Source organism: Musa acuminata, chromosome BXJ1-8 (assembly GCF_036884655.1).
Source record: "Musa acuminata AAA Group cultivar baxijiao chromosome BXJ1-8, Cavendish_Baxijiao_AAA, whole genome shotgun sequence".
Classification (NCBI taxonomy): Eukaryota; Viridiplantae; Streptophyta; class Magnoliopsida; order Zingiberales; family Musaceae; genus Musa; species Musa acuminata.
In genome coordinates, this window is record NC_088334.1 from 40,315,453 (window position 1) to 40,342,347 (window position 26,895).

Here is a 26,895-nt window from a genome sequence, read left to right on the forward strand (position 1 = left end):
CCTAGGAAGTCCTCGTGTTGCACTCCTTTTTGCGCCCCGAGCGGCCAAAACCTCTCCCGTCGACCTCCGAGGCGATGGTTTTGGGCCTCGGAATTTGCCGTGACCGCTACGCTGTCAGTCTCGTGGGGCTCGGAGAGAGCTTTCCGGAATGGGGCCGCAATAGCGATTCCGAGTTCGTTCGAGAAAGTCCCGATGGTTTCGGCGCGCGCTTGCCGTGTCCGGTACGCGGTCGGCCTCGTGGGCATCGGAGGGATCCGAGAATGGCGATTCCGAGATCGTTCGAGGGGTTTCGGGGCTCCGGTCGTCGATGCGCCGTCCTCGACGTGCACAAAAGCGAGGGACGACGCACACAAAACGAGTGCGATTATACCAGCACCGGATCCCATCAGAACTCCGAAGTTAAGCGTGCTTGGGCGAGAGTAGTACTAGGATGGGTGACCCCCTGGGAAGTCCTCGTGTTGCACTCCTTTTTGCGCCCCGAGCGGCCAAAAGACTTACTTAAAACTCTCTTTTAAGCTTTTCTATTTTTCCAGCATTATGGCCAACAATAAATATGTCATTAACATATATATAGCAGGAGAATAATGAAATCATCATCTAAAAATTTCTTCATAAAACATACAATGACCAGACATGGTTCTAGGATGGGTGACCCCTTGGGAAGTCCTCGTGTTGCACTCCTTTTTGCGCCCCGAGCGGCCAAAACCTCTCCCGTCGACCTCCGAGGCGATGGTTTTGGGCCTCGGAATTTGCCGTGACCGCTACGCAGTCAGTCTCGTGGGGCTCGGAGAGAGCTTTCCGGAATGGGGCCGCAATAGCGATTCCGAGTTCGTTCGAAAAAGTCCCGATGGTTTCGGCGCGCGCTTGCCGTGTCCGGTACGCGGTCGGCCTCGTGGGCATCGGAGGGATCCGACAATGGCGATTCCGAGATCGTTCGAGAGGTTTCGGGGCTCCGGTCGTCGATGCGCCGTCCTCGACGTGCACAAAGGCGAGGGACGACGCACACAAAACGAGTGCGATCATACCAGCACCGGATCCCATCAGAACTCCGAATTAAGCGTGCTTCGGCGAGAGTAGTACTAGGATGGGTGACCTCCTGGGAAGTCCTCGTGTTGCACTCCTTTTTGCGCCCCGAGCGGCCAAAAGACTTACTTAAAACTCTCTTTTAAGCTTTTCAATTTTTCCATCATTATGGCCAACAATAAATATGTCATTAACATATATATAGCAGGAGAATAATGAAATCATCATCTAAAAATTTCTTCATAAAACATACAATGACCAGACATGGTTCTAGGATGGGTGACCCCCTGGGAAGTTCTCGTGTTGCACTCCTTTTTGCGCCCCGAGCGGCCAAAACCTCTCCCGTCGACCTCCGAGGCGATGGTTTTGGGCCTCGGAATTTGCCGTGACCGCTACGCATTCAGTCTCGTGGGGCTCGGAGAGAGCTTTCCGGAATGGGGCCGCAATAGCGATTCCGAGTTCGTTCGAGAAAGTCCCGATGGTTTCGGCGCGCGCTTGCTGTGTCCGGTACGCGGTCGTCCTCGTGGGCATCGGAGGGATCCGACAATGGCGATTCCGAGATCGTTCGAGAGGTTTCGGGGCTCCGGTCGTCGATGCGCCGTCCGCGACGTGCACAAAGGCGAGGGACGACGCACACAAAACGAGTGCGATCATACCAGCACTAAAGCACCGGATCCCATCAGAACTTCGAAGTTAAGCGTGCTTGGGCGAGAGTAGTACTAGGATGGGTTACCCCTGGGAATTCCTCGTGTTGCACTCCTTTTTGCGCCCCGAGCGGCCAAAAGACTTACTTAAAACTCTCTTTTAAGCTTTTCAATTTTTCCAGCATTATGGCCAACAATAAATATGTCATTAACATATATATAGCAGGAGAATAATGAAATCATCATCTAAAAATTTCTTCATAAAACATACAATGACCAGACATGGTTCTAGGATGGGTGACCCCCTTGGAAGTCCTCGTGTTGCACTCCTTTTTGCGCCCCGAGCGGCCAAAACCTCTCCCGTCGACCTCCGAGGCGATGGTTTTGGGCCTTGGAATTTGCCGTGACCGCTACGCAGTCAGTCTCGTGGGGCTCGGAGAGAGCTTTCCGGAATGGGGCCGCAATAGCGATTCCGAGTTCGTTCGAGAAAGTCCCGATGGTTTCGGCGCGCACTTGCCGTGGCCGGTACGCGGTCGGCCTCGTGGGCACCGGAGGGATCCGACAATGGCGATTCCGAGATCGTTCGAGAGGTTTTGGGGCTCCGGTCGTCGATGCGCCGTCCGCGACGTGCACCAAGGCGAGGGACGACGCACACAAAACGAGTGCGATCATACCAGCACCGGATCCCATCAGAACTCCGAAGTTAAGCGTGCTTGGGCGAGAGTAGTACTAGGATGGGTGACCCCCTGGGAAGTCCTCGTGTTGCACTCCTTTTTGCGCCCCGAGCGGCCAAAAGACTTACTTAAAACTCTCTTTTAAGCTTTTCAATTTTTCCAGCATTATGGCCAACAATAAATATGTCATTAACATATATATAGCAGGAGAATAATGAAATCATCATCTAAAAATTTCTTCATAAAACATACAATGACCAGACATGGTTCTAGGATGGGTGACCCCCTGGGAAGTCCTCGTGTTGCACTCCTTTTTGCGCCCCGAGCGGCCAAAACCTCTCCCGTCGACCTCCGAGGCGATGGTTTTGGGCCTCGGAATTTGCCGTGACCGCTACGCAGTCAGTCTCGTGGGGCTCGGAGAGAGCTTTCCGGAATGGGGCCGCAATAGCGATTCCGAGTTCGTTCGAGAAAGTCCCGATGGTTTCGGCGCGCGCTTGCCGTGTCCGGTACGCGGTCGGCCTCGTGGGCATCGGAGGGATCCGACAATGGCGATTCCGAGATCGTTCGAGAGGTTTCGGGGCACCGGTCGTCGATGCGCCGTCCGCGACGTGCACAAAGGCGAGGGACGACGCACACAAAACGAGTGCGATCATACCAGCACCGGATCCCATCAGAACTCCGAAGTTAAGCGCGCTTGGGCGAGAGTAGTACTAGGATGGGTGACCCCCTGGGAAGTCCTCGTGTTGCACTCCTTTTTGCGCCCCGAGCGGCCAAAAGACTTACTTAAAACTCTCTTTTAAGCTTTTCAATTTTTCCAGCATTATGGCCAACAATAAATATGTCATTAACATATATATAGCAGGAGAATAATGAAATCATCATCTAAAAATTTCTTCATAAAACATACAATGACCAGACATGGTTCTAGGATGGGTGACCCCCTTGGAAGTCCTCGTGTTGCACTCCTTTTTGCGCCACGAGCGGCCAAAACCTCTCCCGTCGACCTCCGAGGCGATGGTTTTGGGCCTTGGAATTTGCCGTGACCGCTACGCAGTCAGTCTCGTGGGGCTCGGAGAGAGCTTTCCGGAATGGGGCCGCAATAGCGATTCCGAGTTCGTTCGAGAAAGTCCCGATGGTTTCGGCGCGCGCTTGCCGTGTCCGGTACGCGGTCGGCCTCGTGGGCATCGGAGGGATCCGACAATGGCGATTCCGAGATCGTTCGAGAGGTTTCGGGGCTCCGGTCGTCGATGCGCCGTCCGTGACGTGCACCAAGGCGAGGGACGACGCACACAAAACGAGTGCGATCATACCAGCACCGGATCCCATCAGAACTCCGAAGTTAAGCGTGCTTGGGCGAGAGTAGTACTAGGATGGGTGACCCCCTGGGAAGTCCTCGTGTTGCACTCCTTTTTGCGCCCCGAGCGGCCAAAAGACTTACTTAAAACTCTCTTTTAAACTTTTCAATTTTTCCAGCATTATGGCCAACAATAAATATGTCATTAACATATATATAGCAGGAGAATAATAAAATCATCATCTAAAAATTTCTTCGTTAAACATACAATGACCAGACATGGTTATAGGATGGGTGACCCCCTGGGAAGTCCTCGTGTTGCACTCCTTTTTGCGCCCCGAGCGGCCAAAACCTCTCCCGTCGACCTCCGAGGCGATGGTTTTGGGCCTCGGAATTTGCCGTGACCGCTACGCAGTCAGTCTCGTGGGGCTCGGAGAGAGCTTTCCGGAATGGGGCCGCAATAGCGATTCCGAGTTCGTTCGAGAAAGTCCCGATGGTTTCGGCGCGCGCTTGCCGTGTCCGGTACGCGGTCGGCCTCGTGGGCATCGGAGGGATCCGACAATGGCGATTCCGAGATCGTTCGAGAGGTTTCGGGGCTCCGGTCGTCGATGCGCCGTCCTCGACGTGCACAAAGGCGAGGGACGACGCACACAAAACGAGTGCGATCATACCAGCACCGGATCCCATCAGAACTCCGAAGTTAAGCGTGCTTCGGCGAGAGTAGTACTAGGATGGGTGACCTCCTGGGAAGTCCTCGTGTTGCACTCCTTTTTGCGCCCCGAGCGGCCAAAAGACTTACTTAAAACTCTCTTTTAAGCTTTTCAATTTTTCCATCATTATGGCCAACAATAAATATGTCATTAACATATATATAGCAGGAGAATAATGAAATCATCATCTAAAAATTTCTTCATAAAACATACAATGACCAGACATGGTTCTAGGATGGGTGACCCCCTGGGAAGTTCTCGTGTTGCACTCCTTTTTGCGCCCCGAGCGGCCAAAACCTCTCCCGTCGACCTCCGAGGCGATGGTTTTGGGCCTCGGAATTTGCCGTGACCGCTACGCATTCAGTCTCGTGGGGCTCGGAGAGAGCTTTCCGGAATGGGGCCGCAATAGCGATTCCGAGTTCGTTCGAGAAAGTCCCGATGGTTTCGGCGCGCGCTTGCTGTGTCCGGTACGCGGTCGGCCTCGTGGGCATCGGAGGGATCCGACAATGGCGATTCCGAGATCGTTCGAGAGGTTTCGGGGCTCCGGTCGTCGATGCGCCGTCCGCGACGTGCACAAAGGCGAGGGACGACGCACACAAAACGAGTGCGATCATACCAGCACTAAAGCACCGGATCCCATCAGAACTTCGAAGTTAAGCGTGCTTGGGCGAGAGTAGTACTAGGATGGGTTACCCCTGGGAATTCCTCGTGTTGCACTCCTTTTTGCGCCCCGAGCGGCCAAAAGACTTACTTAAAACTCTCTTTTAAGCTTTTCAATTTTTCCAGCATTATGGCCAACAATAAATATGTCATTAACATATATATAGCAGGAGAATAATGAAATCATCATCTAAAAATTTATTCATAAAACATACAATGACCAGACATGGTTCTAGGATGGGTGACCCCCTTGGAAGTCCTCGTGTTGCACTCCTTTTTGCGCCCCGAGCGGCCAAAACCTCTCCCGTCGACCTCCGAGGCGATGGTTTTGGGCCTTGGAATTTGCCGTGACCGCTACGCAGTCAGTCTCGTGGGGCTCGGAGAGAGCTTTCCGGAATGGGGCCGCAATAGCGATTCCGAGTTCGTTCGAGAAAGTCCCGATGGTTTCGGCGCGCACTTGCCGTGTCCGGTACGCGGTCGGCCTCGTGGGCACCGGAGGGATCCGACAATGGCGATTCCGAGATCGTTCGAGAGGTTTCGGGGCTCCGGTCGTCGATGCGCCGTCCGCGACGTGCACCAAGGCGAGGGACGACGCACACAAAACGAGTGCGATCATACCAGCACCGGATCCCATCAGAACTCCGAAGTTAAGCGTGCTTGGGCGAGAGTAGTACTAGGATGGGTGACCCCCTGGGAAGTCCTCGTGTTGCACTCCTTTTTGCGCCCCGAGCGGCCAAAAGACTTACTTAAAACTCTCTTTTAAGCTTTTCAATTTTTCCAGCATTATGGCCAACAATAAATATGTCATTAACATATATATAGCAGGAGAATAATGAAATCATCATCTAAAAATTTCTTCATAAAACATACAATGACCAGACATGGTTCTAGGATGGGTGACCCCTTGGGAAGTCCTCGTGTTGCACTCCTTTTTGCGCCCCGAGCGGCCAAAACCTCTCCCGTCGACCTCCGAGGCGATGGTTTTGGGCCTCGGAATTTGCCGTGACCGCTACGCAGTCAGTCTCGTGGGGCTCGGAGAGAGCTTTCCGGAATGGGGCCGCAATAGCGATTCCGAGTTCGTTCGAGAAAGTCCCGATGGTTTCGGCGCGCGCTTGCCGTGTCCGGTACGCGGTCGGCCTCGTGGCCATCGGAGGGATCCGACAATGGCGATTCCGAGATCGTTCGAGAGGTTTCGGGGCTCCGGTCGTCGATGCGCCGTCCTCGACGTGCACAAAGGCGAGGGACGACGCACACAAAACGAGTGCGATCATACCAGCACCGGATCCCATCAGAACTCCGAAGTTAAGCGTGCTTCGGCGAGAGTAGTCCTAGGATGGGTGACCTCCTGGGAAGTCCTCGTGTTGCACTCCTTTTTGCGCCCCGAGCGGCCAAAAGACTTACTTAAAACTCTCTTTTAAGCTTTTCAATTTTTCCATCATTATGGCCAACAATAAATATGTCATTAACATATATATAGCAGGAGAATAATGAAATCATCATCTAAAAATTTCTTCATAAAACATACAATGACCAGACATGGTTCTAGGATGGGTGACCCCCTGGGAAGTTCTCGTGTTGCACTCCTTTTTGCGCCCCGAGCTGCCAAAACCTCTCCCGTCGACCTCCAAGGCGATGGTTTTGGGCCTCGGAATTTGCCGTGACCGCTACGCATTCAGTCTCGTGGGGCTCGGAGAGAGCTTTCCGGAATGGGGCCGCAATAGCGATTCCAAGTTCGTTCGAGAAAGTCCCGATGGTTTCGGCGCGCGCTTGCTGTGTCCGGTACGCGGTCGGCCTCGTGGGCATCGGAGGGATCCGACAATGGCGATTCCGAGATCGTTCGAGAGGTTTCGGAGCTCCGGTCGTCGATGCGCCGTCCGCGACGTGCACAAAGGCGAGGGACGACGCACACAAAACGAGTGCGATCATACCAGCACTAAAGCACCGGATCCCATCAGAACTTCGAAGTTAAGCGTGCTTGGGCGAGAGTAGTACTAGGATGGGTTACCCCTGGGAATTCCTCGTGTTGCACTCCTTTTTGCGCCCCGAGCGGCCAAAAGACTTACTTAAAACTCTCTTTTAAGCTTTTCAATTTTTCCAGCATTATGGCCAACAATAAATATGTCATTAACATATATATAGCAGGAGAATAATGAAATCATCATCTAAAAATTTCTTCATAAAACATACAATGACCAGACATGGTTCTAGGATGGGTGACCCCCTTGGAAGTCCTCGTGTTGCACTCCTTTTTGCGCCCCGAGCGGCCAAAACCTCTCCCGTCGACCTCCGAGGCGATGGTTTTGGGCCTTGGAATTTGCCGTGACCGCTACGCAGTCAGTCTCGTGGGGCTCGGAGAGAGCTTTCCGGAATGGGGCCGCAATAGCGATTCCGAGTTCGTTCGAGAAAGTCCCGATGGTTTCGGCGCGCACTTGCCGTGGCCGGTACGCGGTCGGCCTCGTGGGCACCGGAGGGATCCGACAATGGCGATTCCGAGATCGTTCGAGAGGTTTCGGGGCTCCGGTCGTCGATGCGCCGTCCGCGACGTGCACCAAGGCGAGGGACGACGCACACAAAACGAGTGCGATCATTCCAGCACCGGATCCCATCAGAACTCCGAAGTTAAGCGTGCTTGGGCGAGAGTAGTACTAGGATGGGTGACCCCCTGGGAAGTCCTCGTGTTGCACTCCTTTTTGCGCCCCGAGCGGCCAAAAGACTTACTTAAAACTCTCTTTTAAGCTTTTCAATTTTTCCAGCATTATGGCCAACAATAAATATGTCATTAACATATATATAGCAGGAGAATAATGAAATCATCATCTAAAAATTTCTTCATAAAACATACAATGACCAGACATGGTTCTAGGATGGGTGACCCCCTGGGAAGTCCTCGTGTTGCACTCCTTTTTGCGCCCCGAGCGGCCAAAACCTCTCCCGTCGACCTCCGAGGCGATGGTTTTGGGCCTCGGAATTTGCCGTGACCGCTACGCAGTCAGTCTCGTGGGGCTCGGAGAGAGCTTTCCGGAATGGGGCCGCAATAGCGATTCCGAGTTCGTTCGAGAAAGTCCCGATGGTTTCGGCGCGCGCTTGCCGTGTCCGGTACGCGGTCGGCCTCGTGGGCATCGGAGGGATCCGACAATGGCGATTCCGAGATCGTTCGAGAGGTTTCGGGGCACCGGTCGTCGATGCGCCGTCCGCGACGTGCACAAAGGCGAGGGACGACGCACACAAAACGAGTGCGATCATACCAGCACCGGATCCCATCAGAACTCCGAAGTTAAGCGCGCTTGGGCGAGAGTAGTACTAGGATGGGTGACCCCCTGGGAAGTCCTCGTGTTGCACTCCTTTTTGCGCCCCGAGCGGCCAAAAGACTTACTTAAAACTCTCTTTTAAGCTTTTCAATTTTTCCATCATTATGGCCAACAATAAATATGTCATTAACATATATATAGCAGGAGAATAATGAAATCATCATCTAAAAATTTCTTCATAAAACATACAATGACCAGACATGGTTCTAGGATGGGTGACCCCCTGGGAAGTTCTCGTGTTGCACTCCTTTTTGCGCCCCGAGCGGCCAAAACCTCTCCCGTCGACCTCCGAGGCGATGGTTTTGGGCCTCGGAATTTGCCGTGACCGCTACGCATTCAGTCTCGTGGGGCTCGGAGAGAGCTTTCCGGAATGGGGCCGCAATAGCGATTCCGAGTTCGTTCGAGAAAGTCCCGATGGTTTCGGCGCGCGCTTGCTGTGTCCGGTACGCGGTCGGCCTCGTGGGCATCGGAGGGATCCGACAATGGCGATTCCGAGATCGTTCGAGAGGTTTCGGGGCTCCGGTCGTCGATGCGCCGTCCGCGACGTGCACAAAGGCGAGGGACGACGCACACAAAACGAGTGCGATCATACCAGCACTAAAGCACCGGATCCCATCAGAACTTCGAAGTTAAGCGTGCTTGGGCGAGAGTAGTACTAGGATGGGTTACCCCTGGGAATTCCTCGTGTTGCACTCCTTTTTGCGCCCCGAGCGGCCAAAAGACTTACTTAAAACTCTCTTTTAAGCTTTTCAATTTTTCCAGCATTATGGCCAACAATAAATATGTCATTAACATATATATAGCAGGAGAATAATGAAATCATCATCTAAAAATTTCTTCATAAAACATACAATGACCAGACATGGTTCTAGGATGGGTGACCCCCTTGGAAGTCCTCGTGTTGCACTCCTTTTTGCGCCCCGAGCGGCCAAAACCTCTCCCGTCGACCTCCGAGGCGATGGTTTTGGGCCTTGGAATTTGCCGTGACCGCTACGCAGTCAGTCTCGTGGGGCTCGGAGAGAGCTTTCCGGAATGGGGCCGCAATAGCGATTCCGAGTTCGTTCGAGAAAGTCCCGATGGTTTCGGCGCGCACTTGCCGTGTCCGGTACGCGGTCGGCCTCGTGGGCACCGGAGGGATCCGACAATGGCGATTCCGAGATCGTTCGAGAGGTTTCGGGGCTCCGGTCGTCGATGCGCCGTCCGCGACGTGCACCAAGGCGAGGGACGACGCACACAAAACGAGTGCGATCATACCAGCACCGGATCCCATCAGAACTCCGAAGTTAAGCGTGCTTGGGCGAGAGTAGTACTAGGATGGGTGACCCCCTGGGAAGTCCTCGTGTTGCACTCCTTTTTGCGCCCCGAGCGGCCAAAAGACTTACTTAAAACTCTCTTTTAAGCTTTTCAATTTTTCCAGCATTATGGCCAACAATAAATATGTCATTAACATATATATAGCAGGAGAATAATGAAATCATCATCTAAAAATTTCTTCATAAAACATACAATGACCAGACATGGTTCTAGGATGGGTGACCCCCTGGGAAGTCCTCGTGTTGCACTCCTTTTTGCGCCCCGAGCGGCCAAAACCTCTCCCGTCGACCTCCGAGGCGATGGTTTTGGGCCTCGGAATTTGCCGTGACCGCTACGCAGTCAGTCTCGTGGGGCTCGGAGAGAGCTTTCCGGAATGGGGCCGCAATAGCGATTCCGAGTTCGTTCGAGAAAGTCCCGATGGTTTCGGCGCGCGCTTGCCGTGTCCGGTACGCGGTCGGCCTCGTGGGCATCGGAGGGATCCGACAATGGCGATTCCGAGATCGTTCGAGAGGTTTCGGGGCACCGGTCGTCGATGCGCCGTCCGCGACGTGCACAAAGGCGAGGGACGACGCACACAAAACGAGTGCGATCATACCAGCACCGGATCCCATCAGAACTCCGAAGTTAAGCGCGCTTGGGCGAGAGTAGTACTAGGATGGGTGACCCCCTGGGAAGTCCTCGTGTTGCACTCCTTTTTGCGCCCCGAGCGGCCAAAAGACTTACTTAAAACTCTCTTTTAAGCTTTTCAATTTTTCCAGCATTATGGCCAACAATAAATATGTCATTAACATATATATAGCAGGAGAATAATGAAATCATCATCTAAAAATTTCTTCATAAAACATACAATGACCAGACATGGTTCTAGGATGGGTGACCCCCTTGGAAGTCCTCGTGTTGCAGTCCTTTTTGCGCCACGAGCGGCCAAAACCTCTCCCGTCGACCTCCGAGGCGATGGTTTTGGGCCTTGGAATTTGCCGTGACCGCTACGCAGTCAGTCTCGTGGGGCTCGGAGAGAGCTTTCCGGAATGGGGCCGCAATAGCGATTCCGAGTTCGTTCGAGAAAGTCCCGATGGTTTCGGCGCGCGCTTGCCGTGTCCGGTACGCGGTCGGCCTCGTGGGCATCGGAGGGATCCGACAATGGCGATTCCGAGATCGTTCGAGAGGTTTCGGGGCTCCGGTCGTCGATGCGCCGTCCGTGACGTGCACCAAGGCGAGGGACGACGCACACAAAACGAGTGCGATCATACCAGCACCGGATCCCATCAGAACTCCGAAGTTAAGCGTGCTTGGGCGAGAGTAGTACTAGGATGGGTGACCCCCTGGGAAGTCCTCGTGTTGCACTCCTTTTTGCGCCCCGAGCGGCCAAAAGACTTACTTAAAACTCTCTTTTAAGCTTTTCAATTTTTCCAGCATTATGGCCAACAATAAATATGTCATTAACATATATATAGCAGGAGAATAATAAAATCATCATCTAAAAATTTCTTCGTTAAACATACAATGACCAGACATGGTTATAGGATGGGTGACCCCCTGGGAAGTCCTCGTGTTGCACTCCTTTTTGCGCCCCGAGCGGCCAAAACCTCTCCCGTCGACCTCCGAGGCGATGGTTTTGGGCCTCGGAATTTGCCGTGACCGCTACGCAGTCAGTCTCGTGGGGCTCGGAGAGAGCTTTCCGGAATGGGGCCGCAATAGCGATTCCGAGTTCGTTCGAGAAAGTCCCGATGGTTTCGGCGCGCGCTTGCCGTGTCCGGTACGCGGTCGGCCTCGTGGGCATCGGAGGGATCCGACAATGGCGATTCCGAGATCGTTCGAGAGGTTTCGGGGCTCCGGTCGTCGATGCGCCGTCCTCGACGTGCACAAAGGCGAGGGACGACGCACACAAAACGAGTGCGATCATACCAGCACCGGATCCCATCAGAACTCCGAAGTTAAGCGTGCTTCGGCGAGAGTAGTACTAGGATGGGTGACCTCCTGGGAAGTCCTAGTGTTGCACTCCTTTTTGCGCCCCGAGCGGCCAAAAGACTTACTTAAAACTCTCTTTTAAGCTTTTCAATTTTTCCATCATTATGGCCAACAATAAATATGTCATTAACATATATATAGCAGGAGAATAATGAAATCATCATCTAAAAATTTCTTCATAAAACATACAATGACCAGACATGGTTCTAGGATGGGTGACCCCCTGGGAAGTTCTCGTGTTGCACTCCTTTTTGCGCCCCGAGCGGCCAAAACCTCTCCCGTCGACCTCCGAGGCGATGGTTTTGGGCCTCGGAATTTGCCGTGACCGCTACGCATTCAGTCTCGTGGGGCTCGGAGAGAGCTTTCCGGAATGGGGCCGCAATAGCGATTCCGAGTTCGTTCGAGAAAGTCCCGATGGTTTCGGCGCGCGCTTGCTGTGTCCGGTACGCGGTCGGCCTCGTGGGCATCGGAGGGATCCGACAATGGCGATTCCGAGATCGTTCGAGAGGTTTCGGGGCTCCGGTCGTCGATGCGCCGTCCGCGACGTGCACAAAGGCGAGGGACGACGCACACAAAACGAGTGCGATCATACCAGCACTAAAGCACCGGATCCCATCAGAACTTCGAAGTTAAGCGTGCTTGGGCGAGAGTAGTACTAGGATGGGTTACCCCTGGGAATTCCTCGTGTTGCACTCCTTTTTGCGCCCCGAGCGGCCAAAAGACTTACTTAAAACTCTCTTTTAAGCTTTTCAATTTTTCCAGCATTATGGCCAACAATAAATATGTCATTAACATATATATAGCAGGAGAATAATGAAATCATCATCTAAAAATTTCTTCATAAAACATACAATGACCAGACATGGTTCTAGGATGGGTGACCCCCTTGGAAGTCCTCGTGTTGCACTCCTTTTTGCGCCCCGAGCGGCCAAAACCTCTCCCGTCGACCTCCGAGGCGATGGTTTTGGGCCTTGGAATTTGCCGTGACCGCTACGCAGTCAGTCTCGTGGGGCTCGGAGAGAGCTTTCCGGAATGGGGCCGCAATAGCGATTCCGAGTTCGTTCGAGAAAGTCCCGATGGTTTCGGCGCGCACTTGCCGTGTCCGGTACGCGGTCGGCCTCGTGGGCACCGGAGGGATCCGACAATGGCGATTCCGAGATCGTTCGAGAGGTTTCGGGGCTCCGGTCGTCGATGCGCCGTCCGCGACGTGCACCAAGGCGAGGGACGACGCACACAAAACGAGTGCGATCATACCAGCACCGGATCCCATCAGAACTCCGAAGTTAAGCGTGCTTGGGCGAGAGTAGTACTAGGATGGGTGACCCCCTGGGAAGTCCTCGTGTTGCACTCCTTTTTGCGCCCCGAGCGGCCAAAAGACTTACTTAAAACTCTCTTTTAAGCTTTTCAATTTTTCCAGCATTATGGCCAACAATAAATATGTCATTAACATATATATAGCAGGAGAATAATGAAATCATCATCTAAAAATTTCTTCATAAAACATACAATGACCAGACATGGTTCTAGGATGGGTGACCCCCTGGGAAGTCCTCGTGTTGCACTCCTTTTTGCGCCCCGAGCGGCCAAAACCTCTCCCGTCGACCTCCGAGGCGATGGTTTTGGGCCTCGGAATTTGCCGTGACCGCTACGCAGTCAGTCTCGTGGGGCTCGGAGAGAGCTTTCCGGAATGGGGCCGCAATAGCGATTCCGAGTTCGTTCGAGAAAGTCCCGATGGTTTCGGCGCGCGCTTGCCGTGTCCGGTACGCGGTCGGCCTCGTGGGCATCGGAGGGATCCGACAATGGCGATTCCGAGATCGTTCGAGAGGTTTCGGGGCACCGGTCGTCGATGCGCCGTCCGCGACGTGCACAAAGGCGAGGGACGACGCACACAAAACGAGTGCGATCATACCAGCACCGGATCCCATCAGAACTCCGAAGTTAAGCGCGCTTGGGCGAGAGTAGTACTAGGATGGGTGACCCCCTGGGAAGTCCTCGTGTTGCACTCCTTTTTGCGCCCCGAGCGGCCAAAAGACTTACTTAAAACTCTCTTTTAAGCTTTTCAATTTTTCCAGAATTATGGCCAACAATAAATATGTCATTAACATATATATAGCAGGAGAATAATGAAATCATCATCTAAAAATTTCTTCATAAAACATACAATGACCAGACATGGTTCTAGGATGGGTGACCCCCTTGGAAGTCCTCGTGTTGCACTCCTTTTTGCGCCACGAGCGGCCAAAACCTCTCCCGTCGACCTCCGAGGCGATGGTTTTGGGCCTTGGAATTTGCCGTGACCGCTACGCAGTCAGTCTCGTGGGGCTCGGAGAGAGCTTTCCGGAATGGGGCCGCAATAGCGATTCCGAGTTCGTTCGAGAAAGTCCCGATGGTTTCGGCGCGCGCTTGCCGTGTCCGGTACGCGGTCGGCCTCGTGGGCATCGGAGGGATCCGACAATGGCGATTCCGAGATCGTTCGAGAGGTTTCGGGGCTCCGGTCGTCGATGCGCCGTCCGTGACGTGCACCAAGGCGAGGGACGACGCACACAAAACGAGTGCGATCATACCAGCACCGGATCCCATCAGAACTCCGAAGTTAAGCGTGCTTGGGCGAGAGTAGTACTAGGATGGGTGACCCCCTGGGAAGTCCTCGTGTTGCACTCCTTTTTGCGCCCCGAGCGGCCAAAAGACTTACTTAAAACTCTCTTTTAAGCTTTTCAATTTTTCCAGCATTATGGCCAACAATAAATATGTCATTAACATATATATAGCAGGAGAATAATAAAATCATCATCTAAAAATTTCTTCGTTAAACATACAATGACCAGACATGGTTATAGGATGGGTGACCCCCTGGGAAGTCCTCGTGTTGCACTCCTTTTTGCGCCCCGAGCGGCCAAAACCTCTCCCGTCGACCTCCGAGGCGATGGTTTTGGGCCTCGGAATTTGCCGTGACCGCTACGCAGTCAGTCTCGTGGGGCTCGGAGAGAGCTTTCCGGAATGGGGCCGCAATAGCGATTCCGAGTTCGTTCGAGAAAGTCCCGATGGTTTCGGCGCGCGCTTGCCGTGTCCGGTACGCGGTCGGCCTCGTGGGCATCGGAGGGATCCGACAATGGCGATTCCGAGATCGTTCGAGAGGTTTCGGGGCTCCGGTCGTCGATGCGCCGTCCGCGATGTGCACAAAGGCGAGGGACGACGCACACAAAATGAGTGCGATCATACCAGCACTAAAGCATCGGATCCCATCAGAACTTCGAAGTTAAGCGTGCTTGGGCGAGAGTAGTACTAGGATGGGTGACCCCTGGGAATTCCTCGTGTTGCACTCCTTTTTGCGCCCCGAGCGGCCAAAAGATTTACTTAAAACTCTCTTTTAAGCTTTTCAATTTTTCCAGCATTATGGTTAACAATAAATATGTCATTAACATATATATAGCAAGAGAATAATGAAATCATCATCTAAAAATTTCTTCATAAAACATACAATGACCAGACATGGTTCTAGGATGGGTGACCCCCTGGGAAGTCCTCGTGTTGCACTCCTTTTTGCGCCCCGAGCGGCCAAAACCTCTCCCGTCGACCTCCGAGGCGATGGTTTTGGGCCTCGGAATTTGCCGTGACCGCTACGCAGTCAGTCTCGTGGGGCTCGGAGAGAGCTTTCCGGAATGGGGCCGCAATAGCGATTCCGAGTTCGTTCGAGAAAGTCCCGATGGTTTCGGCGCGCGCTTGCCGTGTCCGGTACGCGGTCGGCCTCGTGGGCATCGAAGGGATCCGACAATGGCGATTCCGAGATCGTTCGAGAGGTTTCGGGGCTCCGGTCGTCGATGCGCCGTCCGCGATGTGCACAAAGGCGAGGGACGACGCACACAAAATGAGTGCGATCATACCAGCACTAAAGCACCGGATCCCATCAGAACTTCGAAGTTAAGCGTGCTTGGGCGAGAGTAGTACTAGGATGGGTGACCCCTGGGAATTCCTCGTGTTGCACTCCTTTTTGCGCCCCGAGCGGCCAAAAGACTTACTTAAAACTCTCTTTTAAGCTTTTCAATTTTTCCAGCATTATGGTTAACAATAAATATGTCATTAACATATATATAGCAGGAGAATAATGAAATCATCATCTAAAAATTTCTTCATAAAACATACAATGACCAGACATGGTTCTAGGATGGGTGACCCCCTGGGAAGTCCTCGTGTTGCACTCCTTTTTGCGCCCCGAGCGGCCAAAACCTCTCCCGTCGACCTCCGCGGCGATGGTTTTGGGCCTCGGAATTTATCGTGACCGCTACGCACTCAGTCTCGTGGGGCTCGGAGAGAGCTTTCCGGAATGGGGCCACAATAGCGATTCCGAGTTCGTTCGAGAAAGTCCCGATGGTTTCGGCGCGCGCTTGCCGTGTCCGGTACGCGGTCGGCCTCGTGGGCATCGGAGGGATCCGACAATGGCGATTCCGAGATCGTTCGAGAGGTTTCGGGGCTCCGGTCGTCGATGCGCCGTCCGCGACGTGCACAAAGGCGAGGGACGACGCACACAAAACTAGTGCGATCATACCAGCACTAAAGCACCGGATCCCATCAGAACTCCGAAGTTAAGCCTGCTTGGGCGAGAGTAGTACTAGGATGGGTGACCCCTTGGGAAGTCCTCGTGTTGCACTCCTTTTTGCGCCCCGAGCGGCCAAAAGACTTACTTAAAACTCTCTTTTAAGCTTTTCAATTTTTCCAGCATTATGGCCAACAATAAATATGTCATTAACATATATATAGCAGGAGAATAATGAAATCATCATCTAAAAATTTCTTCATAAAACATACAATGACCAGACATGGTTCTAGGATGGGTGACCCCCTGGGAAGTCCTCGTGTTGCACTCCTTTTTGCGCCCCGAGCGGCCAAAACCTCTCCCGTCGACCTCCGAGGCGATGGTTTTGGGCCTCGGAATTTGCCGTGACCGCTACGCAGTCAGTCTCGTGGGGCTCGGAGAGAGCTTTCCGGAATGGGGCCGCAATAGCGATTCCGAGTTCATTCGAGAAAGTCCCGATGGTTTCGGCGCGCGCTTGCCGTGTCCGGTACGCGGTCGGCCTCGTGGGCATCGGAGGGATCCGACATTGGCGATTCCGAGATCGTTCGAGAGGTTTCGGGGCTCCGGTCGTCGATGCGCCGTCCGCGACGTGCACAAAGGCGAGGGACGACGCACACAAAATGAGTGCGATCATACCAGCACTAAAGCACCGGATTCCATCAGAACTCTGAAGTTAAGTGTGCTTGGGCGAGAGTAGTACTAGGATGGGTGACCCCCTAGGAAGTCCTTGTGTTGCACTCCTTTTTGCGCCCCGAGCGGCCAAAAGACTTACTTAAAACTCTCTTTTAAGCTTTTCAATTTTTCCAGCATTATGGCCAACAATAAATATGTCATTAACATATATATAGCAGGAGAATAATGAAATCATAATCTAAAAATTTCTTCATAAAACCTACAATGATCAGACATGGTTCTAGGTGTTGAATCTCGTACATTGATGATGAAACTACTTAATATATGTTTATGATTTAATCTGCGTTTTGAGTGACGTAGGGTGCTTCGATCAGAATGAGACAATTATAGCAGGAACATCATGTTGTGTCGGAGGAACATGTCAGAAGATTGGACGTCGGGCCGGTGGATCGGTCGACGTATCGACAGAAGGCTTCGGGCCGTGGACTTGGGCATCGGGCCAAGAAGTGCGGGTATTGTGCCAAGGATATCGGAGTTGCGGAGTCAACTGGCCGATTGGGCAATAGGCTGCAGGAAAGGACGATGCGCCGAAGAATCGGACGAAGCGTCGAGGGACCAATGACATACCGGACAACTTGGTTAATTGCTTAGGATTAATTGTCTCGATCGAAGTTTTTGTTTTAAGTGTGCAGGATTAACTACGATGAAAGTAAGACATGCAGCAGGAGTTGCGCCGGAGTCATGACAATGATCACGTTGGGAGTTCGAGAGCTCGACGGAAGTTCGGACAATCGTCAGAGGTTCTGCGGGAACAAATCCGAGAAGTCCAGAAGCTTGCCAAAGGAGCTCGTTGGAACTTGCCAAGTGGATCGTCGCAGTCCAGGAGTTTGCCGGAAGTCCGCAGGAGCATCACCGAGTGTTCATCGGATGATCGACGGAAGTTCGCCGGAAACTCGTCGGAAGAAGCGAGTGACGCACCGAAGCAAGCTGCAGAATATGTCTTAGGAAATAATCGTAGTTAGCACTTTGATTAAGTTAGAAATGGGAGGTGATCCCATTAGCTTAATCCTGGGGCAATTGGGCCCCTGAAGAACTCAAATTGGGTCGAATGGTTCAGCCCATTCGGACCCAGGTTGCTGTGGGAGGTGCAACCGCCCAGGCAGGGAGGTAGCACCGCCCAGGCTATGTCTCCCAGCGAGACTGGGCGGTGCAACCGCCCCAGCCAAGAGGTGCAACCGCCCAAGGCTCAGTCTCTGAGCGAGACTGGGCGGTGCAACCTCCTCTGTCAGGAGGTAGCACCGCCAGAGCTCAAGTTTCGAGCTCTGCCAGGCGGTGCAACCTCTCCAGTCAGGCGGTGCCACCGCCTGAGCTCGGTCTTCGAGCTCTGGCAGAGAGGTGCAACCGCCCCTGACAGAGGTAGCACCGCCCAGAGGCTCAGTCTTCGAGCTCTGCCAGGCGGTGCAACCGCTCCAGTCAGGAGGTGCAACCGCCTAATCCCGGAATTCCGGGATTTGATCGTTTTGAGCTCCAAATTTGAACTGGGTTGGGGCCTATAAATACCCCACCCATTCAGCACTGAAAAGATATAGACCTACACCGAATTCTTGATCTTTTCTGTGATTCTAAGAGCTCAAATTTGTGTAAAGTCCAAAAGTTCTCCTCTTTTTGTTCTTCAAGTCTTGAGTTGTAAAGAGAGGAGAGAAAGGTTCTGTAAGGGTTGTCTCCTGAGCCTGTCAAAAGGAGTGAAACTATAAAAGGGCAGTTGGCCTTCGCCTATTGAAGGAAGGCCTCTAGTTGACGTCGGTGACCTCGTCGGTGGAGGAAGCCAAAAGTGGAGTAGGTCAAGACTGACCGAACCACTCTAAATCTCTGGTTTGCTTTTATTTTGAGCACTTTATCATTACTGCAAACCTCCTACATAGCTACTGCTCTCTGCGCTTTTACGAACAAGTTTCTAAGTTCTGATCTTTCCGAATCTGCATTCAGACGTAAATCGGTGTTTTCGTACGATCTTTACATTGTAGTTTACATTTACGTTTTGATTCTATTTATAACTGCAAACTGTCTTCTGCGCTTTTACGAACGAGTGTCTAAGTTCAGATCTTTCCGAATCTGAGCTTAGACGTAAACTGCGCTTAGACGCAAACTGTGTTTAGACGCAAACTGCGCTCAGACGCAATCTGCGCTTAGACGCAAACTGCGCTTAGACGCAAACTGCGCTTAGACGCAATCTGAGCTTAGACGCAAACTGCGCTTAGATGCAAACTGACGCTTAGACGCAATCTGCATTTAGACGCAAACTGCATTTAGACGCAAACTACATTTAGACGCAAACTGCGTAAACTGTGCTTAGACGCAAACTGTGTTTAGACGTAAACTACACTTAATCATAAGTAATCTTAAAATCGGCTTTTGCATCAAAATAGTTTTTATCGAACGAACGCAGCTTTCGTTTTTAATCGCTGAAAGATTTCCGCTGCACTAATTCACCCCCCCCCCCCCCCCCCCCCCCCCTCTTAGTGCTGTTAGGATCGAGAGCACTAAGAGGGGGGGGGTGAATTAGTGCAGCGGAAATCTTACAGCAATTTAAAAGCTAAAGCTGCGTTCGTCCGATAAAAAATGATTTCGATATAAAAGCAGAATCACAGTGCAGTTTGCGTCTAAGTGCAGTTTTGCGTCTAAGCGCAGTTTGCATCTAAACACAGTTTGCGTCTAAGCGCAGTTTGCGTCTAAGCGCAGTTTGCGTCTAAACTCAGTTTTACGTTCAAACGCAGTTTTACGTCAAAACGCAGATTTACGTCTAAACGTAGTTTTACGTCTAAACGCAGATTTACGTCTAAACTCAGATTTACGTCTAAATGTAGTTTTGCGTTTAAAAGCAGTTTTGAACCTTGAAAAGCGTTTTACGTAGAAAGCAATTTGCAGTTATAAATGGAGTCCGAATGTAAGCGTAAACTGCAGTGTGAAGATCGTACGAAAACACGATTTACGTTTGAATGCAGATTCTGAAAGAACAGCACTTAGAACTTGTTCGTGAAAGCGCAGAGAGCAGTAGTAATGGAGGAGGTTTGCAGTAATGATAAAGTGCTCAAAAATAAACGCAAACCAGAGATTTAGAGTGGTTCGGTCAGCCTTGACCTACTCCACTTTTGGCTTCCTCCACCGACGAGGTTGCCGACGTCAACTAGCTGCCTTCCTTCAATGGGCGAAGGCTAACTGCCCTTTTACAGTTTCTCTCCTTTTGACAGGCTCAGGAGACAACCTTTACAGATCCTTTCTCTCCTCTCTTTACAACTCAAGACTTGAAGAACAGAAGGAGGAGAACTTTAGGACTTTACACAAATTTGAGCTCTTAGAATCACTGAAAAGATCAAGAATTCGGTGTGGATCTGTATCTTTTCAGTGCTGAATGGGTGGGGTATTTATAGGCCCCAACCCAGTTCAAATTTGGAGCTCAAAACGATCAAATCGATCAAATCCCAGAATTCTGGGATCAGGCGGTTGCACCTCTTGACTGGAGAGGTGGCACCGCCTGGCAGAGCTCGAAGACTGAGCTCAGGCGATTGCTTCTCTCTGCCAGAGCTCGAAGACTGAGCTCGGTGATTGCATCACCTGGCAGAGCTCGAAGACTGAGCTTGGTGATTGCATCACCTGGCAGAGCTCTAAACTGAGCTCGGTGGTTGCATCACCTGGCAGAGCTCCAAACTGAGCTCAGGCTGATGCACCTCTCTGCCAGAGCTCGAAGACTGAGCTCGGTGATTGTATCACCTGGCAGGGCTCGAGACTGAGCTCAGGCTGATGCACCTCTCTGCCAGAGCTCGAAGACTGAGCTTGGTGGTTGCATCGCCTGGCAGAGCTCGAAACTTGAGCTCTGGCGGTGCTACCTCTTGGCAGAGGAGGTTGCACCGCCCAGTCTAGCTCGTAGACTGAGCTCTGGGCGGTTGCACCTCTCGGCTGGGGCGGTTGCACCTCCCAGCCTCGCAGCCCTGGCGGTTGCACCTCCTGGCTGGGGCGGTTGCACCTCCCAACCCCACAGCCCAGGCGGTTGCACCTCCTGGCTGGGGCGGTTGCACCTCCTGGTGCAATCAGGGTCTGAATGGTTCACTCCATTCGGCCCACTTTGAATCTTTTCAGGGGCCCAATTGCCCCAAGATTAAGCTAATGGGATCACCTCCCATTTTCATGCTTAATCATCATGCTAACTACGATTAACTCTAAGACAACTTCTGCAGCTTTGCTCCGATGCGTCAATCGCTTCTTCCGGCGAGTTTCCGGCCAACTTCCGTCGATCAACCGATAACCCTCGGTGATCCTTCTGCGGACATCCGGCATACTCCTGGACTTTGCGACGATCCACTTGGCGAGTTCTGACGAGCTTCGCTTGGCAAGCTTCTGGACTTCTCGGATCTGTCCTCGCTGAACCTCCGACGACCGTCCGAACTTCCGTCGAACTCTCGAACTCCCAACGTGATCATGATCTTGACTCCGGCGCAACACCTGCTGCTTGTCTTACTCTTATCGTAGTTAATCCTGCACACTTATCTCAACACATAGATTAGACAACAAATGACAATTGACTTCATCATCAAAATCCGAGATTCAACAATCTCCCCCTTTTTGATGATGACAATCAATTGATAATGGAGTTATCCTTAACTCCCCCTGTCTATATGCCATAGTTGAGATAAGTCAACCTTGAATTCAAGACTAAGAATTCAAGTGACGTATTGATAAGTTAGATCAGTTAAACTTATCAATACTCCCATCATGATACCTATCATGATGTATCTCTTCAAGGATGATGTCAAAGCTTGACATTCATCATCACGTTTGTATTATTGTGTTTGTAACTGTTCATCATGTAAACATATAAAGCTACGAAGGACTTTTTACATGATGCACACATTTGAGATTTTCTAGCAAGTTTGCATTTACTTCACAAAATAGGATATCAAATCAAGATATGATGCAAACTATAGCACATGTTCACATATCTCTTGGTGATGCAAGGATGGCATAACATTGTTTATAGCATCATTCAAGTATTTGCAACTATGACATAGATATGATGATGGCAGTTCAGCTATGACATAGTGTTTATCAATTCATATGTTTCTCCCCCTTTGTCATCAACAAAAAGCATGATAGCATTATCAAGCATATAAAGGAAGTCATGACACATATATCTTTTTATTATTTTTGCTTGACGGAGGAAAGTCATTTTTCAAAGAGTTTTCATAAGAGTGTACAAGAACATCCCATTTTTAGTATACAAACCGAAAAATGAACTTCTTACATGCATCTGGTTAAAAATGTTTGTCACATAATTTGCAACATGTTATTTGATCAAGCGTTTGTCAAGGCATGTAATAGTAATAACATCCGAAAAATAATTTTAACTAGTTAAAGTATTCGGACAATTCAACATTCCTAATTCTCTTCTTATGTAATCAAATTGTTCTTCACATAGGGGTTTTGTAAAAATGTCAGCTAGTTGATGTTTAGTATCAATGAACTCTATGGTTACATCTTGATTAGAGACATGATCTCGTATAAAGTGATGTCTAATATCAATATGTTTTGTTCTTGAGTGTTGTATAGGATTTTTGGTTAAGCATATTGCACTTGTGTTATCACATTTAATTGGAATATTTCTGAGATAAACTTTATAATCTTCTAAGGTATTTTTCATCCAAACAACTTGTGCACAGCATGCACTTGCTGCAATATATTCAGCTTCGGTTGTTGATAGTGCAACTGAGTTTTGTTTCTTTGATGACCAGGAAACAAGGGCATGTCCTAAAAATTGACATGATCCTGATGTGCTTTTTCTATCTAATCTACACCCAGCAAAGTCAGCATCAGCAAAAGCAATTAACTCAAAATTTTCTGATTTTGGGTACCATAATCCTAGATTTGTGGTACCATTAAGATATCTAAATATTCTTTTAACTGCTTTGAGATGAGACATCTTAGGGTTTGATTGAAATCTAGCACAAAGTCCTACACTGAACATGATGTCTGGTCTGGTTGCAGTGAGGTAAAGTAAACTTCCTATCATACCCCTATAAGTTTTTTGATCAAAGCTTTCTCCACTTTCATCAATTTCTAATTTAGTGGAGGTGCACATAGGAGTGTTACTGGCCTTTGAGTTGTTCATATTAAACCTTTTTAATAAATTCATGGCATATTTAGCTTGACTAATAAAGATGCCATTGCTTAGTTGTTTGATTTGTAAACCTAAGAAGAATGTTAATTCTCCCATTAAGCTCATTTCGAATTCAAGACTCATAGTTTTACCAAACGATTCACAAAGAGATTCATTTGTAGAGCCAAAGATGATATCATCAACATAAATCTGAACAATGAGAAAATTATTTTCAAAATTCTTGATAAACAATGTAGTATCAACCTTGCCTTTTATGAAATTATTTTCAATGAGAAAAGAACTAAGTCTCTCATACCAAGCCCTTGGGGCTTGTTTTAAACCATAGAGAGCTTTAGTTAGTCTAAACACATGATTAGGATAGCCATTATTTTCAAATCCAGGGGGTTGTTCAACATAAACTTCTTCGGAAATGAAACCATTTAGAAAAGCGCTTTTAACATCCATTTGAAATAACTTAAAATTATTGCAACTGGCGTAGGCAAGGAGCATCCTTATGGCTTCCAATCGAGCCACAGGTGCGAAGGTTTCTTCGTAATCGATACCTTCTTCTTGGTTGAAACCTTTGGCCACTAATCTAGCCTTGTTTCTAACCACGATACCATTTTCATCTTGCTTGTTTCTAAAGACCCATTTAGTACCAATAACTAAATGGTCATTTGGCCTAGGAACAAGCGTCCACACCTCATTTCTCTCAAATTGATTTAATTCATCTTGCATTGCGATAATCCATGAATCATCTTTCATGGCTTCATCAACACATTTGGGTTCAATTTGGGAGAGAAAGGCGGCGTTGGCACAAAAGTTTTTAAAAGAAGATCGTGTTTGAACCCCCTTTGATGTGTCTCCTAGGATTAGCTCCTTAGGATGAGCATCTATATACTTCCAATCCTTGGGTAAGGATATTTCGGAAGTGGATGCATCCAAGTTGTTAATTGGAGACGGGGTTTCGTTTAAATTCAAGGAATCAAAATCATCATCAAGATCATTTTTCTTAATTTCTGAAATCTCATTGAAAACAACATGGATGGATTCTTCAATAACTAAGGTTCTTTTATTGAAGATGCGAAAAGCTTTAGAAACCGAAGAATAACCAAGAAAGATTCCTTCATCAGATTTAGCATCGAATTTTCCTAAGTTATCCTTTTCATTCAAGATAAAACACTTACACCCAAAGACTTTGAAATATGAGACATTGGGTTTTTTGTTATTCCATAACTCATAAGGAGTTTTGGTGAGTAAGGGTCTTACTAGGACTCTATTTAAAATATAGCATGCAGTGTTTACAGCTTCGGCCCAAAAATATTTGGGTAGGCTATGTTCATTCAACATTGTTCTTGCCATTTCTTGTAAATTTCGATTTTTTCTTTCTACTACCCCATTTTGTTGAGGATTTCTTGGAGTAGAGAAATTATGGTTATATCCGTTGAGTTCACAGAATTCTTGGAAGTCATGGTTTTGAAATTCTCCACCATGATCACTTCTAATTGACGAAATCATAGATCCTTTTTCATTTTGAACAAGTTTACAAAACTTGGTAAAATATCTAAAGCATTCATTTTTCTGTTTTAAGAAGTAGGTCCATGTATATCTGCTATAGTCATCAATAATGACAAAGGCGTATTTGCTACCTCCTAGACTCGATGTAGAGATTGGTCCGAACAAGTCCATATGGATCAATTGTAAGGGCCTAGAGGTGCTTATTTGATTCTTAGCTTTGAAGCTACCCTTAATTTGCTTACCTAATTGGCAAGCATTGCATACATTATCTTTGATGAACTTGATATGAGGAATTCCTCTTACAAGTTCTCTAGATGATACTTGAGTGATTAGTTTCATGCTAGCATGACCTAATCTTCTATGCCATAGCCAAGCATCCTCATTCATAACGGCAAGGCACATTTCATCACATAAGTCATTGATGTTAATAGTGTATACGTTGTTTTGTTTTAATGCAATCATAGATATATTTTTGTGTGGTTTTTCAATGATACAAGCATTAGATTCAAATCTTATAATATATCCTTTATCACATAATTGACTAATGCTCAAGAGGTTATGTTTTAAACCATCAACTAGTAAAACATCTTCAATAGAGAGGTTGGATTTGTTACCTATGGTTCCTTTGCCAATGATTTTACCTTTGTTGTTGTCTCCGAAGGTGACATATCCTTCGTCTATGCTAGTGAGCTTAGAGAATTGAGATGGATCTCCGGTCATATGCCTTGAGCATCCACTATCAAGGTACCATTTCTTGCTCCTAGCTTGCGATTGTTTAGTTTTCTACAAGAAAGGATGATGTTTAGGTACCCATTTGCTTTTGGGTGCCTCATAAATAGATCTACATTTCTTATCATGTTGCATAGAGTTTATCATGGTTCCCTTAGGAACCCAAATTAATTTGTTTGGACTTATTTTCTTGAATGGACAACAATGTGTCTTGTGTCCAGATTTGCAACAAAAGTTGCACTTGGTTTGGTGTTGAACATGTAAGATGGGGCCTTTTACAAAGGTAGTTGGATTTCGGTGAGGACTCCTCACAAATCCAATCCCACTTCTTTTGGGAATGTGACCCTTGTTTGCAAGGATCATGTTTAATGACTTGCTACCAACCTCGAATTTCTTCAAGGTGTCCTTGAGTAGCAGGTTTTCTTTTTGCATAGTTTCTAAATCATGACATTTGATACATGAATTTAAACTATCATGATGTTCGACTTTTAACTTATCAAACTCACAGGTAAGACTATCATGCATCTTTTTCAGCAATTTATATTTTCTACTTATACTCTTGCATTCGTCAAATAAATCATTGAAAGCATTTAATAATTCATCGAAAGATAAATCAGCATCTATTGAATTTGTTACCTCGTCTTCGATGGCCATTAAGGCGTAATGAGCAACTTGCTCGGTGTTGGACTCCTCTTCCTCAGATGCGCTCGAATCATCCCATGTTGCTTGGAGCGCCTTCTTCTTTGTTGTTCTTTTCTTGACTTGGGGACAATCACTTTTGTAGTGTCCCGGCTTTTTGCATTCATAGCAGATCACTTGGTCCTTTTTGGGTTCAAGTTTATTTTTTGCATCATTCTTAAATTTGTTTCTTTTAAAGAACTTTTTAAACTTTCTTGTTAGTAGTGCCAAGTCATCATCACAGTCCTCATCACTTGAGTTTTCTCTCAAGTGGCATTCTGACGTTTTGAGTGCCATATCCTTCCTGTTCTTTGGAAGGATGTCTTCTTGCTCTTCATGAGCTTTACAAGTCATTTCATAGGTCATTAGTGACCCGATTAGTTCTTCAAGAGGGAAATTTCGCAGATCTTTTGCCTCTTGAATAGCGGTGACTTTAGGATCCCAACTCTTAGGAAGGGATCTTAGTATCTTATTAACAAGCTCAAAATCCGAAAAGCTCTTTCCGAGTCCTTTTAAACCGTTGACGACATCCGTGAAACGGGTAAACATGTCGCCAATGGTTTCACTCGGTTTCATCCGAAAGAGTTCGAAAGAGTGTAACAGCAAATTGATTTTTGACTCTTTTACTCTACTTGTGCCCTCATGGGTCACTTCGAGTGTGTGCCAAATATCAAATGCAGTTTCACAAGTTGAAACACGGTTAAACTCGTTTTTATCGAGTGCACAAAATAAGGCATTCATAGCCTTTGCATTTAGAGCGAAAGCCTTCTTCTCCAAATCATTCCAATCGATCATTGGAAGAGAAGACTTTGAAAAACCATTCTCGACAAGATTCCATAATTCAAAATCCATAGAAATAAGAAAGATCCTCATTCGGGTTTTCCAGTAGGTGTAGTCCGTCCCATTAAACATGGGTGGACGTGTAATAGAATGGCCCTCTTGGTTTCCGGCGTAAGCCATCTCTCTTGGGTTTTAATCCTTTTGAGAGTTAACCGGGCTCTGATACCAATTGTTAGGATCGAGA

At 48.9% G+C, this 26,895-nt stretch overlaps 9 non-coding genes and 17 pseudogenes across 9 annotated transcripts; all 26 read left to right on the forward strand.

Annotated features, from left to right (window-relative positions):
• The first annotated feature begins 356 nt into the window (after nucleotides 1-356).
• On the forward strand, nucleotides 357-467 carry LOC135591408 (5S ribosomal RNA; annotated as a pseudogene).
• A 544-nt stretch (nucleotides 468-1,011) lies between these two features.
• LOC135591746 (5S ribosomal RNA) lies at nucleotides 1,012-1,121 on the forward strand (annotated as a pseudogene).
• Nucleotides 1,122-1,665: 544 nt separating this feature from the next.
• LOC135589798 (5S ribosomal RNA) lies at nucleotides 1,666-1,783 on the forward strand. The gene has a single exon (XR_010477205.1). It is a non-coding gene; the product is annotated as a 5S ribosomal RNA (ribosomal RNA).
• Nucleotides 1,784-2,327: 544 nt separating this feature from the next.
• LOC135591302 (5S ribosomal RNA) lies at nucleotides 2,328-2,438 on the forward strand (annotated as a pseudogene).
• Nucleotides 2,439-2,982: 544 nt separating this feature from the next.
• LOC135591331 (5S ribosomal RNA) lies at nucleotides 2,983-3,093 on the forward strand (annotated as a pseudogene).
• Nucleotides 3,094-3,637: 544 nt separating this feature from the next.
• On the forward strand, nucleotides 3,638-3,748 carry LOC135591303 (5S ribosomal RNA; annotated as a pseudogene).
• A 544-nt stretch (nucleotides 3,749-4,292) lies between these two features.
• On the forward strand, nucleotides 4,293-4,403 carry LOC135591618 (5S ribosomal RNA; annotated as a pseudogene).
• Nucleotides 4,404-4,947: 544 nt separating this feature from the next.
• On the forward strand, nucleotides 4,948-5,065 carry LOC135589799 (5S ribosomal RNA). Its single transcript, XR_010477206.1, has one exon. It is a non-coding gene; the product is annotated as a 5S ribosomal RNA (ribosomal RNA).
• A 544-nt stretch (nucleotides 5,066-5,609) lies between these two features.
• LOC135591304 (5S ribosomal RNA) lies at nucleotides 5,610-5,720 on the forward strand (annotated as a pseudogene).
• Nucleotides 5,721-6,264: 544 nt separating this feature from the next.
• LOC135591727 (5S ribosomal RNA) lies at nucleotides 6,265-6,375 on the forward strand (annotated as a pseudogene).
• A 544-nt stretch (nucleotides 6,376-6,919) lies between these two features.
• On the forward strand, nucleotides 6,920-7,037 carry LOC135589801 (5S ribosomal RNA). The gene has a single exon (XR_010477207.1). It is a non-coding gene; the product is annotated as a 5S ribosomal RNA (ribosomal RNA).
• A 544-nt stretch (nucleotides 7,038-7,581) lies between these two features.
• LOC135591436 (5S ribosomal RNA) lies at nucleotides 7,582-7,692 on the forward strand (annotated as a pseudogene).
• A 544-nt stretch (nucleotides 7,693-8,236) lies between these two features.
• LOC135591333 (5S ribosomal RNA) lies at nucleotides 8,237-8,347 on the forward strand (annotated as a pseudogene).
• Nucleotides 8,348-8,891: 544 nt separating this feature from the next.
• Nucleotides 8,892-9,009, forward strand: LOC135589802 (5S ribosomal RNA). The gene has a single exon (XR_010477208.1). It is a non-coding gene; the product is annotated as a 5S ribosomal RNA (ribosomal RNA).
• A 544-nt stretch (nucleotides 9,010-9,553) lies between these two features.
• On the forward strand, nucleotides 9,554-9,664 carry LOC135591305 (5S ribosomal RNA; annotated as a pseudogene).
• A 544-nt stretch (nucleotides 9,665-10,208) lies between these two features.
• Nucleotides 10,209-10,319, forward strand: LOC135591334 (5S ribosomal RNA; annotated as a pseudogene).
• A 544-nt stretch (nucleotides 10,320-10,863) lies between these two features.
• LOC135591306 (5S ribosomal RNA) lies at nucleotides 10,864-10,974 on the forward strand (annotated as a pseudogene).
• Nucleotides 10,975-11,518: 544 nt separating this feature from the next.
• On the forward strand, nucleotides 11,519-11,629 carry LOC135591706 (5S ribosomal RNA; annotated as a pseudogene).
• A 544-nt stretch (nucleotides 11,630-12,173) lies between these two features.
• On the forward strand, nucleotides 12,174-12,291 carry LOC135589803 (5S ribosomal RNA). Its single transcript, XR_010477209.1, has one exon. It is a non-coding gene; the product is annotated as a 5S ribosomal RNA (ribosomal RNA).
• A 544-nt stretch (nucleotides 12,292-12,835) lies between these two features.
• LOC135591307 (5S ribosomal RNA) lies at nucleotides 12,836-12,946 on the forward strand (annotated as a pseudogene).
• Nucleotides 12,947-13,490: 544 nt separating this feature from the next.
• On the forward strand, nucleotides 13,491-13,601 carry LOC135591335 (5S ribosomal RNA; annotated as a pseudogene).
• Nucleotides 13,602-14,145: 544 nt separating this feature from the next.
• LOC135591308 (5S ribosomal RNA) lies at nucleotides 14,146-14,256 on the forward strand (annotated as a pseudogene).
• A 544-nt stretch (nucleotides 14,257-14,800) lies between these two features.
• Nucleotides 14,801-14,918, forward strand: LOC135589986 (5S ribosomal RNA). The gene has a single exon (XR_010477393.1). It is a non-coding gene; the product is annotated as a 5S ribosomal RNA (ribosomal RNA).
• A 544-nt stretch (nucleotides 14,919-15,462) lies between these two features.
• LOC135589515 (5S ribosomal RNA) lies at nucleotides 15,463-15,580 on the forward strand. Its single transcript, XR_010476922.1, has one exon. It is a non-coding gene; the product is annotated as a 5S ribosomal RNA (ribosomal RNA).
• Nucleotides 15,581-16,124: 544 nt separating this feature from the next.
• LOC135589455 (5S ribosomal RNA) lies at nucleotides 16,125-16,243 on the forward strand. Its single transcript, XR_010476863.1, has one exon. It is a non-coding gene; the product is annotated as a 5S ribosomal RNA (ribosomal RNA).
• A 544-nt stretch (nucleotides 16,244-16,787) lies between these two features.
• LOC135589905 (5S ribosomal RNA) lies at nucleotides 16,788-16,906 on the forward strand. The gene has a single exon (XR_010477312.1). It is a non-coding gene; the product is annotated as a 5S ribosomal RNA (ribosomal RNA).
• Nucleotides 16,907-26,895: the final 9,989 nt, after the last annotated feature.